This window comes from Canis lupus, chromosome 14 (genome assembly GCF_011100685.1).
Source record: "Canis lupus familiaris isolate Mischka breed German Shepherd chromosome 14, alternate assembly UU_Cfam_GSD_1.0, whole genome shotgun sequence".
In the NCBI taxonomy this organism is placed as follows: Eukaryota; Metazoa; Chordata; class Mammalia; order Carnivora; family Canidae; genus Canis; species Canis lupus.
This window is the reverse complement of record NC_049235.1, coordinates 54890341-54905650: the sequence shown is the minus strand read 5'-3', so window position 1 is coordinate 54905650 and position 15310 is coordinate 54890341. Positions and strand designations below refer to the sequence as shown.

Here is a 15310-nt window from a genome sequence, read left to right as displayed (position 1 = left end):
GACTGGACCTAAAAAATATAAGTAATATTACCACATATATTCCTATAATAAGATGACGTCTTAACTTAGGAAGAGAAAGGGATAAGGCAAAGAGGAACAAGTAACGAATACATTAGAGAAAATAGAAATAAGTCACCAGGAGTTGAATACTTCTGAAGGATAAACAAAATTAGTAGTGAAAAATATGGTAGATGGAGTTTTATAAGAATTATCTAGGGCACCTGGGTGCCTCGGTGGTTGAGCATCTGCCTTCGGCTCAGGTTGTGACGCCGGGGTCCTGGGATGGAGTTTCGCATCGGGCTCCCTGCATGGAGCCTGCTTCTCCCTCTGCCTGTGTCTCTGCCTTTCTCTGTGTCTCTCATGAATAAATAAATGAAGTCTTAAAAAAGAATTACCTAATAAAAGGGACGGAAGAATAATAAATTTGGAAATGATAAAGTAGGTGAATGATAAAAATGGATGTATCTGATCTTGTACCCGGTAAAATCATTTAGAGAGGCCTTATGCCATGAAACTTCTTTAGATTTATCTATTAATAGTGAGGGTTGCTTACCCAAATCCGATTTACCAGATTGACATGAAAACATGTCTCTCCCTCCCTCCAGTTGTTCTCTTCCCTTTCTTTTCTGTTTTTTTCCTTCTTCCTCCCTCAGTCTCTGTCTCTCTACCCTCTTCTCTCCCTCTCCTTCTCTTATCTTTTCCCCTTCTGTCTCCCTCCCTCTTTCCCATCTTCAGTCCTGTCTCCCTCTCTTTAGCCCTCTTGTCCTCTCTTCCTCCTCCTTCCCTTCTTTTTCTTAATAGTCTTTCAGTGCTGGTCGATGCATAATATGCTTGAAAATAACAAAGCAGGAAAGTGTTAATATAGCACTCCATGGACGGAAAATTAAAAATAAAAACCTGAGGTATTAGGCTTTTTTTATGAGGGTTCGAACAGAAAGAAAGCATAAGTTTGATTTGCTGTCGTCTCTGTCGCCTAAAGAAAGTCTTTTAGCTAAAGCTCACCTCTGACCTTGTTTTCTACTTTCAGGGTATATTGTATTTCTCTTTTTTTGTTATATGTCTGGTTTGCAATGCTATTGATGTTCATAGGGAAGTGAGAGAATTGCTGTTTGAAAAGTCCATGCTCTACTTTATGAAGGCTAGCTTTATTTTCTATTTTTGTGATATTTTCTCTTTTTGCTCTTGAAAAAAAATCATGATAGAGGTCAACTCTTAAATACATTGGAAAACTTACCTGAGTAAAAATAACACCATTTTAGAATGATAGATGTTCACCTGCTTTGGGTTTTAATCTTCTTCTGATGTCAAATTGGCACATCTGACATTATCATCTCAGGATTGCAATTAAAATGTCATAAATAAACTGGTATCAGAATTAAATAAAAGAAAACATTATTAATTGTTTGTTTGTTTTGAAGCACTGACTTCAGGCTTCAAATGGTGAACACACTAGGTTTGGTTTGTTTCACAGTAACTAGACAGTGTAGATATGTCTTCCAGATCAAAGATTAAAAAAAATAAGGAAGTCAAACCATATATTATTGCTTCTTAATTTCATTTACCTTTTTGATACCAGAGAAAATTTTGCTGAAGGCTTAGTAGGGTTAAAAATCTACAGGGACTGCTTATCAGAGGCTTTGCCTAGTTCAGTTAGACATACATGGTGAATATTGGAAGATGTGGGAAAAACTTTGCCATAGGATTACATTATGGCTAATCTGATAGGATCAAAGAAGCCACTAATTTCTGAACATGTGAATAGAGTTTTTGTATTTTTTATGGACACTCTAGTTTTAAGAAACAATGTCTAAGGACTCTGGATTAATATGTAATTATAATTCCTGCATGAAAAAAACAAGAACAGCAATTCTGTTAAAGACTCTTTCATCAACCTGGTTTGTATTTTGGTACACTTTATTTGTTAAATACATGTAAATTAAGATTTTATAGTGCTGCTAAATCCTGAAATAACTTGCAGGTTGTGTAAAGATTTAGAAAAGCAGACTCTCCAGATTGGGCATCGGTAGATCAAATATAATTTTTTATAGTGACTGGCTTTAAGAGTGTAGTTTGATATTAATATATTTCTGGAGGTGGTTTAAGATATCACTTATTTATGAAAATAATTTCTTTTTGTGTGGGTGATTTTCTTTAAACTATCAGGTAAGTATAAGTGGATTTTCTTCATGGACATGATTAGTTCACATGATTTCCTTTACAAACCCTTATACATCAATGTGTGGAATATTTAGAAGTCTGTAACTTTTTTGAAATTATAACTACAGGCTGAAAGATTCTCTTAGAAGAAGACAGCCTGTAGTATTTCATTTGGTCCATTTATGACAGTATGTTAGAGAGCTGCCTGCTAAACCACAAATCTCTTGCTGTTAACTCACCGAGTCCTATAACCTTGAGCTATTCAGATTTCAGATGGCCAAGTGAAATGTCCCTGCCTTGCATTTATTAGTAAATACTGAGGCAGTTTAAGAGAACAGAATTATTGGAGTGCCACAATTATTGTAAACATGTGGACAGGTGAGGCTTACTTAAAATGAATGAGATAAGAAAAAAAATCATAGCTATGTCATATTTAGACTAAATACTAAGTATATTTTTCCTGTCCTCTGCTTTCTTCTCAGCGATCATTGTATAAGAAGTCCCATTCTTCTCTAATAAATTAATTGAAAGTACAGTTTTAAATAAGGAGTTCAGTTGAAAAAGGGAGAAGGAAGCCACATGAAGTAAGCATTTACTGAAGGCTTGCTAAACAGTAGACACTTTATTTTCTGTAAATATCTTACTGCCTAATGACTTTATGAGAAATTTTTAAAGTGAATAAACTAAGAAGCAGAGTTTTTCTTTCTCGAGGTGATATGACTAGGTCTTGAATTTAGATGTTATAATTGTAGTCACTTATGTGTAGTAACAGTGATTCCTGCTCAGGGAGTGATTCATCCATTGAGTCATTCGTTCACTCAATTTTATTAAGGATCTATAATGACAGATACTTTGCCAGTCTCAGAAGACAGGACCATGAATAGAACTCAGTCCCAGTCCTTGTGATTAACATCTTCTACTGGGGGGCGGGGAGAGGCACACACACACAAAACTCAGTTTTGTAGAATAGATGCAATGATGGAGGCTCGTGGCACTGTGCTATAGTATATTTAGGGGGGCGGTCTTATGTACGTTGTAGGAGAAGGGAGTAAAATTTTTTTCAGAAGAAGGAATCCCTGTGCTGAGCACTACATGAGACGTTAGTTTGGCAAAACTGTGGATCAGACAAAAGCAACCACGTAATAGTAAGAGCCCCACAGGAGCAGGGACCATCAAGAATTTGAGTGTGATTTGATTTTTCTACTGTGAATATCAAGTTAGTTAGGACCTTTGACTGTATTTTAACATAAGTGTAAAGGGAGCAACTGAAATGATCATGGCCGATTTTTATTTTAAAAAGATCCCTTCTGCTGCATGTGGAGAGTCAATTACAGAAGAGGCCATGGTGGACGCAGGGAGACTAGTTAGAGCTATTATACTGATCCAGGTGACAGAAGTAGAAAGATTCTAGAATAGATTTTGAAAGTAGCATAGAAAGAATTAATTTACATAGATTATATGTGGACAGTAAGGAAAAGCGCAAAAGAAGATGAGTTACATCAGTGTATGTTTGGAGACATAAACACTAAAATGACTAAGTTGCAGCAGTCTTTTGAAATTATAGTTTTTAGAAGTATCCCAATTTTTACTTACCAGAAGAGTGAGACAACGTAGAAACTTCTGTGATAACAATTTGAAGAGCTGAGTTATACTAAGATTCATTTCTAAGGCTGTCATGTTGATTTGATTTTCTGTGAGTTGAGATGTGATTCAGAAAGGTCTGTATTAATCTGTTGACCACACATGAAAAAAGGATGTCTCTTGAACAAATAGTGCAGGCAAACTGGATATCCGCATGCAAAAGGTATGAATTTGGACCCTTTTCTTACTCCATATACACAAGTCAACTCAAAATGGATTAAATACTTAAATGTAAGACTTGAAACCATAAAAAATCCTGGAGGAAAACACACAGGAAAAGCTTTCTGACATTGGTCTTGGAAATTATTTCTTAGATTTGACACCAAAAGCACAGGCAACAAAATCAGAAATAGACCAGTGGAACTAAATCAGGCAAACGAACAACTAATCATTAAATCAGTCAATCTGTAATTTGTTTTTATCTCTGCTGATTGGCAAAGCAAGTTTCAAAGCCAGCTCACATATAACAGGAGCTTCACGTACACTATTGGTGAAGTCTTATGACCACTACTGTCCTTTCCCATAGCAGCCTTACAGCTGGTTGGAAAGGGGAGAAAAACATGCAGAAATGCAATTGTCAACCAAGTCAGTATACAATAATTGGTTCAATTTATTGAACATCTATTATATGGGCCTATATCAAACTGAAAAGCTTATGTACAGCAAGAGAATCAACAAAATGAAAAGGCAACTTATGGGAGAATGGGAGGAAATAATTTGCAATCCTTAAAATCTGGTAAGGGTTAATATCCATAATATATAAAGAACTCATACAATTCAATAGGAAAAAATACAAATAACCCAATTTTAAAAATGGACAAAGAAACTCCACTGACATTTCTTCAACGAAGATATACAGATGGTCAATAAGCATATGAAAAAATGCTCAGCATCACTAATTGTCAGAGAAATGCACATCAAAGCCAAAATGAGGTATCATCACATCACATTTGTTTAGAATGACTTAAGAAACACAAAACGAAACAAAAGACAAGTATTGACAAGTGTCTGGAAAATTTGAAACTCTTACATGCTGTTGGTGGGAATGCAGAATGATGCAATGCTATGGAAAATAGGAGATTCCTCAAAAAATAAATAAATAAAAAACGAGACTGTTAAATGATCCTGTGATCCCACCTTTGGGCATTTTTATAATGGAATTGAAATCTTGATCTCAGAGGGGTATTAGCCCTTCCACGTTCATTGTAGCACTATTCATAAGATCCAAGATATGGAAACAATCTAACTGTCCAGTGAATTAATTGATTTAAAAATGTGATATACACACACAGTGGAATGTTACTTATCCCTGAAAAAAGAAAGAAATCTTGCAATATGCAACCAGATGGGTGAACCTAAAAGACCCCGTGCTAGGTGAAATAACCAGTCATGGAAACACAAATACTGCGTGGTTCCACTTACATGACTATCTAAAATAGACTCATAGAAGCAAAAAAGCAGAAAGGTGGTTGCCGGGGTATGAGTGTGGGAGCATGGGTAAAGGGGAGTTGCTAACTAACTGGTATGAAATTTCAGTTCTGCAAAATGAGTAAGTTCTAGAGATACACTGTACAGCATTGTGCCTGGAGATAATAATGCTGTATTGTACACCTTAAAAAAAACCCATTAAGAGAATAAATCTCATATTTTTACCACAATAAAATAAAATTAAAAGAAAATTCTGATGAGGTCATGATTATTTAATGTTCAATTAAAGAGCACGATGGGAGTTGTAGTTTTTAGTATTATTCATATGTGGTTTGTGTGGTGTTACCTAGCCTTGCAAAATCCCACTCACCTGTCAAAAATATTATTTGCTCCAGGCAAATGGTTGAATGCAATTCTGTAAGACTGATCCACATAGAGCAGTGGGTGACAACCAGTTGCAATTTATAATTTCTAGGAAATAGCACTACAACCACAGGTCTCCTGCTCTCTCCCTATACAAAATGTTCAGGCATATTCATAAGGTTTTTGGTTATATAGCGAAGTTACCAGCAGGTAAATAATCATCACACACTGAGCATCATTGTAGGTGTTAATAGTGGTTGTCAGGGCACGTACAGTGTGCACAAAATATACCCAGAGAAATTATATACACAGGCTAAGTCTGAATCCAACTCAGAAGTAGATATTTCTGGAGATATGGATAGTTAAGGAGATTTAAAAAATACTTAGGATGACAATTCAATGCTGGATCGTAGTTTATGCTTTTATTCTTCCTGAGAATAAGCAGTGATAAGTGGAAAAATCTCAAACCAAAGCAAACTCATCTTTAAACGATGAAGTCAAAACAAAAAAACAATGATGATCAAAAGCCTTGGTGACCACTAAACAAGTTACAGTTTGTCCCCCCGATTGAGGCTGTGATGGGCTTTACTTGCCATTAGGGGGGAGATTAAGTGCCAGTGGTTTGGACTTAAGTTAATTATACACTGAAATCCTTTCAGTATATCACAGAAGCCAGGCTTTTGCCTTTGAATATCTGTATCGTGACTCTTTGGATTGCTTATGGTTATTTCCCTTGACAACCCAAACCTGAACATTAAATCCCATTGGCAACAACTATCTGTCAAGAGCAAAAAATAAATAAAAAAAATAAAAAATAAATAAGATTTGTGTATTTAGTTTTCATTATAGAAGTGCTTGTAGTTGAAAAAATATGTACCTGTCAAGTTTTCAACATCTCGCTGGGGATGCAATGCTGTTGTGATTTCAGAACCTGGCTGACAAATTCACATTTCAGTAGTAAAGACAAATCAAGGGTTTTTCTCTCCCCCCACCAACCCCTTTTTTAATTCTTTCTTCTTGCCGCTTTGACAGTCATACATAACAATTTGAGACCTAAGTGCCACTTTGATGCACTATTCCATTATTAAGTGGCACAGTCACTATAAGAATAGATGACGGGCCTGTACTCAAGGCAATGTGAATTAAACAGCTTTCTACAATAGGGAAACGGAATGGTCCAAGGAATTCTGAAATATTAAAAAAAAAATTAAAACTGTGTTTCAGAAACATCAAAGTATGTAATTTAAAATAATCTCAGGTAGTAGATGGCAAACTATGGAAAACAAAATATTTTTTTTTAGCAGAATTGTTAAAGTTTAGAGGAAACATTAAATACATCTGCAAACATCCAGAAACCCATAATTACTAATTTCAAATACAATTGTTGAAGGGTCTTAGGAGGAAGAAAAAGCAGTGAGAACCTATGCAGACTTTTAGATAGGAAGAAATGAACGTTTATTATATGACAGTAATTTTACACCGTATTAATAGAGGAGTGTCCTTAAGAGTATTTCTTTAAACCTAAAAGGTGGAGTTTCCACTAAAGTAATATTGACTTAAAGTACTTAAATTAATTCTTTTGTCAATATCTCTTCAGTAAATCAATACACCTAGAATTAAACAACAGTTTTTTGCCAGAAGGCAGGCTAATCTTGGTAATTTTTAGTTACAATTCATTAAGCCATTGGTCACTATTAGGGGGAAGAAAAAGGCAGCAAGAATTTTATAATAATGCCGAAGAATAGAAGTTTAATATTTCCTCAGAGGTTCCTCTTTTTCAACCCAGGGAATAAAAAAAAGTCAGAAGCTACAGTTGGGACTCCCTATTATATTTTTGCCAACAAAATTAAGTGACCACTTTTTCTAAAAACATAGAAAAATAAAATTTTAATGCTTATTGCCCTCCAGAATGTAATGGGTCACAAAATATATTTTTGCATAAGGTCATTAAAGGCAAGGTAATTATTTTACAAACACTGATCCTGTGATATGTCCCAGGGGAAAATGCAACAAGAATTGAAAATTCTGTTAATCCATACAGTTCTGAAATATTTGCTATAATACTTACCTCTTTATAGTTATGACAACTCAATCAAACTGATGAATATTTGAATTCTAATTTCAGTGCTTAGTACTCCAAATCTGTTTTTTTCTTTCTTATTCTTCTGCATTTTCAGAGACAAAATTGAATTATTCCTTTATCCTCTTTAGTAATCCCACAGAGCAAGAAAAAAATACATCAAGGATAAAGGCGTGTTTCATACCTTTTATAGGGTGATGGTAGAGAGGTATGGCTCTGTGAAACAACAGTCAAAAGTAAATATATTGTTTCTGATGTACTCGAGACTGAGTTGTTTAAGAAGGAAAGAAAGACAAAAATCAGTTTCATCAGTTTCCCACTTTACACTTCTGAAGTGCTAAAGGAGTTAAAAAAGAAAAAAGGAGAGAGGAAAAGTAATTATGGGAAATAAAATAAGAATTTTCTTAGTTACAAGTCCTGGCCCTTTGCTGATTGCAGTAAATTATAAATTATGCAGTCAATGTAGGCCAACAAAAGAAGACATCTTCAAATCTCAGTCAAAGGTAATTACTTAAGTCGGCTGAATGTTCTCTTTTCATAGAGTGTGATCTCTCTCTGACAGCTCACACTGACAGATGACCTTCTCGGCAACGTTCTTATCCTTCGGATCATGAGCAGTGTGCCTCTCTCCCTGAATATCTCTATATATTTGTGACACTAAGCTTTCAAATACAGCTATTGACAAATCAGAACATCAGTCTAAGTGCTGGTCTTCCTATCACTCACAATAAAGTAGCTATCACTTGTGGTGGTGTAGAGCAAGCACATCTCTGAAAAATGAGTTCTCACCAAGTGCTAATTTGACACAGCTCGCTTGCCTTCCCATAATTGCTCTGTCATTGTCAGTTGGCAGTTCGGGCTCATTCCTGGAAGCTGTGCCGTACAATTGGATACAATTACTCCCATTTACCACCACTATTATGCCACTGATGTTGCCCAGTCCGCATATTGACATGCCTCATTAAACCTGGATGCGGGCCATTAATGAACATTGTTAGCATTTCTCTTAAACTTTTTTGCCTCTAATAAACAGTCAGTGTTCCATGAAGGAGCACTGCCATCCTTGTGATATGATATTTATTATCTTATGGGGGAAGGGAACTCTGCAAATGGAAACTATCCAGATGCTGAGAGGGAGATATACAGTTAGATCAGTGGAGAATAGCGCTGATAAGTGGGGCCTTTCTCTGCCAGGAGCATCCTAACCATTAACCAAGTGACCTCTTCTATCCAAAAGAAGACGGGCAGGATAAACATGAACACCCCAGAAGTACCCACATCACAGCAGGCTTCTCAAGGTTGCATCATTGCCAACACCTCTCTCTAGCCCTCTCCTACCCCCAGGTGGTGCTATGTGCCATGATAAAGATAATTTTGCCCTGGGTCTTCAATCCATTATGTCCAGCTAACTTCAACGTGCATTTTTATTCAGAGATAATTATGTGTTGATCAGAGAAGTCAGCGGCTGTCACCCATATAGCAGGCACACCTGCGGTGTGACATAGGTGGTAACGATGGCATGCTCTTGAGCTGTCATGACACGGACAGGGACTTTATTATGTATATGTCATCATTTCTCTTAAGAAAATTATACTTCCCCACACAATGGTAATAATGAGCCTTTACAACACTCCCATAAACCTCATTTGCAGTTTTATTCTTGACCTTCATTAACTATATACTAAATATACAGAAACACCTATAAATACACAGTATGTTTTGCGTCTCTATACGTAAGTTTATATCAAGCCGAGGGTGAGATATCAAGTTGGAAATACAGAGCTTTAATTAAAAACTTAAGATCTCTTAAATGGAGAGTAATCGAGCCGTTTTGGCATTGTTAACTTTTCTACAATTATGATAAGAAAATAAATATTTATACAGGTGAAGATATTTGTTGAACAGTTATATGAGTGCTACTAAAATGGACTTTACTGGATTAACTAGTGCTAAGTTGTCGTATATATTTTATAATTAAATTTACATAATAAAACTAAAGAGAAGATCTTCATGTAGATAAGATTGACTTCTAAACCTGTATGCATATATTTTTTAAATAAAATTTCCTATCAAGTCAGTCAGTGGTAATAATTGAGCTGACTCTGAGGCATATAGAAAACAGGCAATTTTATTTTAGTAGAAAACCTTGCTCATAGCATATAGAATTAATGTATGTATTTTTTAACAGATGACGTGTAATTAGTCTGAGCTCATTTTTGGATAAGGTGATCCGTTACAAAAAAAAAAAAGAAAAAAAAAAGGTGATCCATTATATTGAAGATCTATAAAGTAATGGTTAAGGGATAATTAAGAAATGTTTTCCTTCTATCCGCAAATCCTTTACTCTTACAGACTTGGGAAGTTTGGAGGAGGACATTGCGTAACCTCCATGATCCTAGATAATTGAGAGTTTTTAACCCTTAACACCTGGCTTAAGATCACCTTTGTACCGATTTCTTTTAATAAAAACAGGGGTCTCCCTCTCTTTTTAGCTAAAAAATGTCATCTGTAACAATTTGCAGGATATGCTGAGCCCTAACTCTCTCCCTCCACCCCCCAGATTATTTGGCTAAAGCAGATATTTGTTTATTGGTAGTTAGTATTTTCCAGACATCATCACAGGCCTTCTTTGTATTATTTCATTTGATCCTCAATTAACTTGATGAATTAGAGGCTATTATCCTCATATAAGAGAATATGCTGAGGAATGGAGATACTAAATAACTCTGCTGAGGTCACAGAGTTTTCCACAGAGGCAGGATTTAAACCCAGGGCCGATGACTCCAGGTACCATATCCTTAACTCGACATGGTCTCTCAAATGACTGGTGTTTCTGTGTTTAAAATGGCAGGTCATTTAGATTCCTTTACTTCCACAGGATTAATTTTGAAATTTACTGTTTTGGGATTATGAAAGCATTATGAAAATCTAGACTTAATTAGATTATATTCTATAACTTTTAATATTGGAGGTTATTGTGTATTTTGGTTGGCACATACAAATGCAAAGTAAAATAATTAAACATTTCTGATTTGGATAGATTCCATTTCAGAAATGGAAACGTCATTGAGAATGAGAGAAATCAAAATTGGTCTAGTTTCTTCTGATGTAGTAACTTTTTTATGTTATTTGCAAAAAGGAGGTAACATGTTTATATATAGTCCATTTTTTAAAAAAAATTCAATGTCTAATCTGAGTCAGTTGACCTTTTGTGTTTTATTTGCTGAGCCTTTTTTTTTTTTTTTTTTTTTTTTTTTTTGCTGAGCCTTTCAAAATGTTTCAAGAGCAGTGATTTTTCCTGTGATGTGGACACCTCACTTTCTCACTTTCATGGAACAGGGCTAAGAGCTCCAACTCATCTTCTAATTTGCTAGTTTGCAAGTGGGAATAGTTGCTTGTAATCTAGTAAACTCTATTCCCCACCCCTCAACATTGGATCATTTTTCTGCGGGTTAACTAAAGCCAACAAATAATCTTGAGTGAAAAAGGAAATGTTTAAGAATTTCTTTGGTTAGTTTTTGTTTTTTGGTAAAGGGGGGGCTCTGTGACTTTAATTGCCTTCAGTATGGATCTGTCAACATAACCCTAGAAGTATTACTGTAGGAAATAACTGGGCTTGTAAATCATTTTAATTAATATTAAGCACAATATTGTCTTGGTTTTTTGCTTCCTGATGTTCAAAAAGTGTGGTAGTAGAAGGAGGGATGGTGAGATGGGCCAGCCAAGTAAACACAGTGCGTGTTTTAATTTTATCAAAGTGAAGGATTACATCGTCTGCTTGTGTTTTTCCCTTGTATACTTCCCTTAATACTATGGAAGTGAGAGATGAACTCTAGTTGGCAACCAGAATGGTTGATGTGCAGGATAAATGGAACTGGAGCAGAAGAGATTATAAGATCAGTGCATAGAGAAAAACATTTATCTGACTGAGTCGGTGATAGAAATGACTTAGGAGTTTGGCTTAGCTAGTTTTAAGCTATAGTACTTAGACCTAAGTAGTTACAGAGAGGTATGTTTTATAATCATGTTGTTATTTGGGGAGAAATTTTTTTCCTTTTTCCTTCAATGAAATATTTTAATGATTTACATTCATTCATTGAAAAAATGTTATACCTGTGTGCACATAAGTACCAGGCACTGTTCTGGGATTAGGGATACATCAATAAACAGAAGAGATAAGAACCTCTGTCTGCAAGGAACTTACATCCTAGTGGTTAGAGATAGACAATAAATAATACAAGTAAATAAGAGCAATTAAAGCAGGCAACGGCCATAGGATGGATTGGAGAAGGATTAGAGTTCTAAGCAGGGGGAAGTTCTCACTGCGAGATTGACATTGGATCAAAGATCTGCAGGAGGGAACACTTCCTTTAGGAAGGAACATATACATATCCTGGAAACTAGTGTTCCCTGAAGAAGCAATAGCCCTGAGGGCCATGAGGCAGGAGGGGCATGACTGCTGTGTGCAGGGAAGAGACAGAAAACCAATGAGACACAAGGCGGGTAATGCTCGTAAGCGAAGCAGGAGAGGTGGTGGTTTGAAAGTACAGTAGCAGCGTGCTGTTCTAACAATTGAATCATTGGTTTTCCATTTCCCTTTTAGAAGTGCTAACGTCATGCCCCTCTTATCTCAAACAGAATTGGAGATCATCATGCCTGAAACAGGCAGCACAGATTCTTACTGGGTTCTAGAAACAGGAATCTTGATATTGGGCGATGAATCCAGCAGAATTTTTTTTTTCTTTCTGCAAACACTGTGTTAGAGAAGGACTGCATTGTTGATCTGTTCAGCATGTTACTGTGTTGCCCAAATCTCCAAACAACATTTGCAGATTGGCGATGGTTTATGAATTTATATTTTCCCTCAGAGATTAATTTAGCTGGCAGAATTAAAGACATTTGAGACTAATTTTGCAAAATTTTTGTTTTCTTACAGTATATTGAGCAGAGATTTTCTGTGAAGCAGAGAAAAAATGTTAATAAACATATTATGTCCATGGATCTCCCATCATTCGCTTGTGTTATATACGCATGAAACACAGTCTGCCCTATTGTACTAATTGTCTTAAGACTTAGTTACGTATTTTCTTGCCTTTTTCACTCTATATGGTTAATAATTATTATAAACTAGTTGTTCTAATACATGTTGCATGTATTTAACTTACTTAATACATATATGTTACACTATTATTTTAAACACTGGTATTTATTAAATACGTATGTATTTGTTTTGAAACACATTCTGACTCATTATTTATATGGGTGCTTCCTGCATCATTATTTCATCTATGATTTCTAATGATTTCCTACAAGGTGCTGTCAATTTTATACATCTTATAATATTTAAACTTTTGATTCAGTAAATAAGAGCTCAAAACATGGAAAAATAATTGCTAATACTTTTATTATTATTATTATTATTATTATTATTATTATTATTATTTTATTTATTCATTCATGAGAGACACAGCGAGGCTGAGACCCAGGCAGAGGGAGAAGCAGGCTTCATGCAGGGAGCCCGACACGGGACTCGATCCTGGGTCTCCAGGATCAGGCCCTGGGCTGAAGGCGGCGCTAAACCACTGGGCCACCCGGGCTGCCCTAATTGCTAATTCTTATGATCATATTTATATACTGTATTATGGTTCAAATACATGACTCATACGGTTCAATGCAAAGAAATCGGATGTTTTAGGGCACTACCTGCCAGTCATATTTTATTACATTTATAAAGTACCTGGATGATCTTGACATATCAACTGGATGTTGCCCATTCATTAACTGGAATAATCACATAAAAGTAGTAAAATTTGAACTCTAAGTAAATGTACAAATCAGTTATAATAAGAAAAGGTAATAACACAAAACAGTAGATCTTTTTATATATATAGAATGCCTTATAATCTGTAAGGTTTTTCCTGTTGTGCTCATAATAGAAATGATTTGTGATTGTTTAGGTTGTAGTCTCTAATCACAAACTTGTCTCTGTGGAGAATGAAACACTTAGGAACCCAGTTCTGCTCCAGCAGTGAAGACAGTATGAAGCTGTTTATAAAAATTTAGCACATGGCTCTCTGCTCTTTCCCATTTGACAGATAGCTGCATCTTCTGGTGCAGTGCCAGCCGCATCCCGGACACAATGGTGAAGTTTGGAATAAATGGGATTTGGCCATATTAGACACCTACGGACCCAGGCTGCTTATAACTCCAGCAAAGTGGATACTATCACCATGAGTGACCCCTTCATTGACCTCAACTGCATGGTCTACATGTTCCAGTATGGTTCCACCCACAACAAATTCCAGAACACCATCAAGGTTGAGAACAGGACAGAAAGCCATCTCCATCTTCCAGGAGCAAGCTTCCACCAACATCAGATGGGGTGATGCTGTTGCTGAGTATGTTGTAGAGTCTATTGGGGTCTTTACCACCGTGGAGAATGCTGAAGCTCACTTGAAGGGTGGGGCCAAGAGGGTCATCATCTCTGCCCTTCTACTCTGCACCCATGTTTGTGATGGGTATAAACCATGAGAGGTAGGACAACTCCCTCATGATAGTCAGCAATGCCTCCTGCACCACCAGCCACTTGGCCCCTCTGGCCAAAGGTCATCTATGACAACTTCAGCATCATGGAAGGACTCATAACCCCAGTCTATGCCATCACTGCCACCCAGAAGACTGTGGATGACCCCTCTGGTAAGCTGTGATGTGACAGCTGAGGGGTTGCCCAGAACCTTATCCCTGCTGCTTCTGGCATTGCCAAGGCTGTAGGCAAGGTCATCCCTGAGCTAAATGGGAAGCTCATTGCCATGGCCTTCCATGTCTCCATGTCCAACAACATCAGTCGCAGATCTCACCTGCTGCCTAGAGAAAGCTACCAAGTATAATGACATCAAGAAAGTGGTGAGGCAAGCATCGGAGGGCCCCCTTAAGGGCATCCTCGGCTACACTGAGGATGATGTTGTCTCCTGTGACTTAAACAGTGACACCTACTCTTCCACCTTTGATGTTGGGGCTGGTATTACTTAGTGACTACTTTGTCAAACTGATTACCTGGTATGACAATGATTTTGGCTATAGTAACTGGGTAGTGGACCTTATGGTTCAAAGTGGCCTCCAAGGAGTAAAAGCCCCTTGGGCCACCAGGCCCAGTAAGAGGAAGCAGTCCTCGGCTGCTGGAGAGTCCTTGCCCCAGCTCATCCCCAGCACACTGAGAATCTCCTGACCTCCACAGTTTCCATATCAGACCCTCTGAAGAAGGAGAGGAGCTTGGGGACCCTTAATCTTGTCATGTATCAATAAAGTATACTCTACCTCGTCAAAGAACACCTCCCCCCCCCCCCGAAAAAAAGAAAACTTAGCACATTTTGGCATTCATTTGATCATCTCCCTTTAAAAAAAAAAATAAAGATTTTTATTTATTCATGAGAGACACAGAGAGAGAGGCAGAGACATAGGCAGAGGGAGAAGCAAGCTCCCTACGGGGAGCCTTATGCAGGACTCAATCCCAGGACCCCCGGATCATGACCTGAGCCATAAGCAGACACTCAACCACGGAGCCACCCAGGCTCCTTGATCATCTTTTCTAACCAAAAGCCAAAAAAAGGAATTTCCGTTACTCAGTGTACACTATTTACTTCT

At 36.9% G+C, this 15310-nt stretch overlaps 1 pseudogene; it reads left to right on the top strand.

The window, feature by feature from the left end:
• Positions 1-13770: 13770 nt before the first annotated feature.
• Positions 13771-14894, top strand: LOC100683440 (annotated as a pseudogene).
• Positions 14895-15310: the final 416 nt, after the last annotated feature.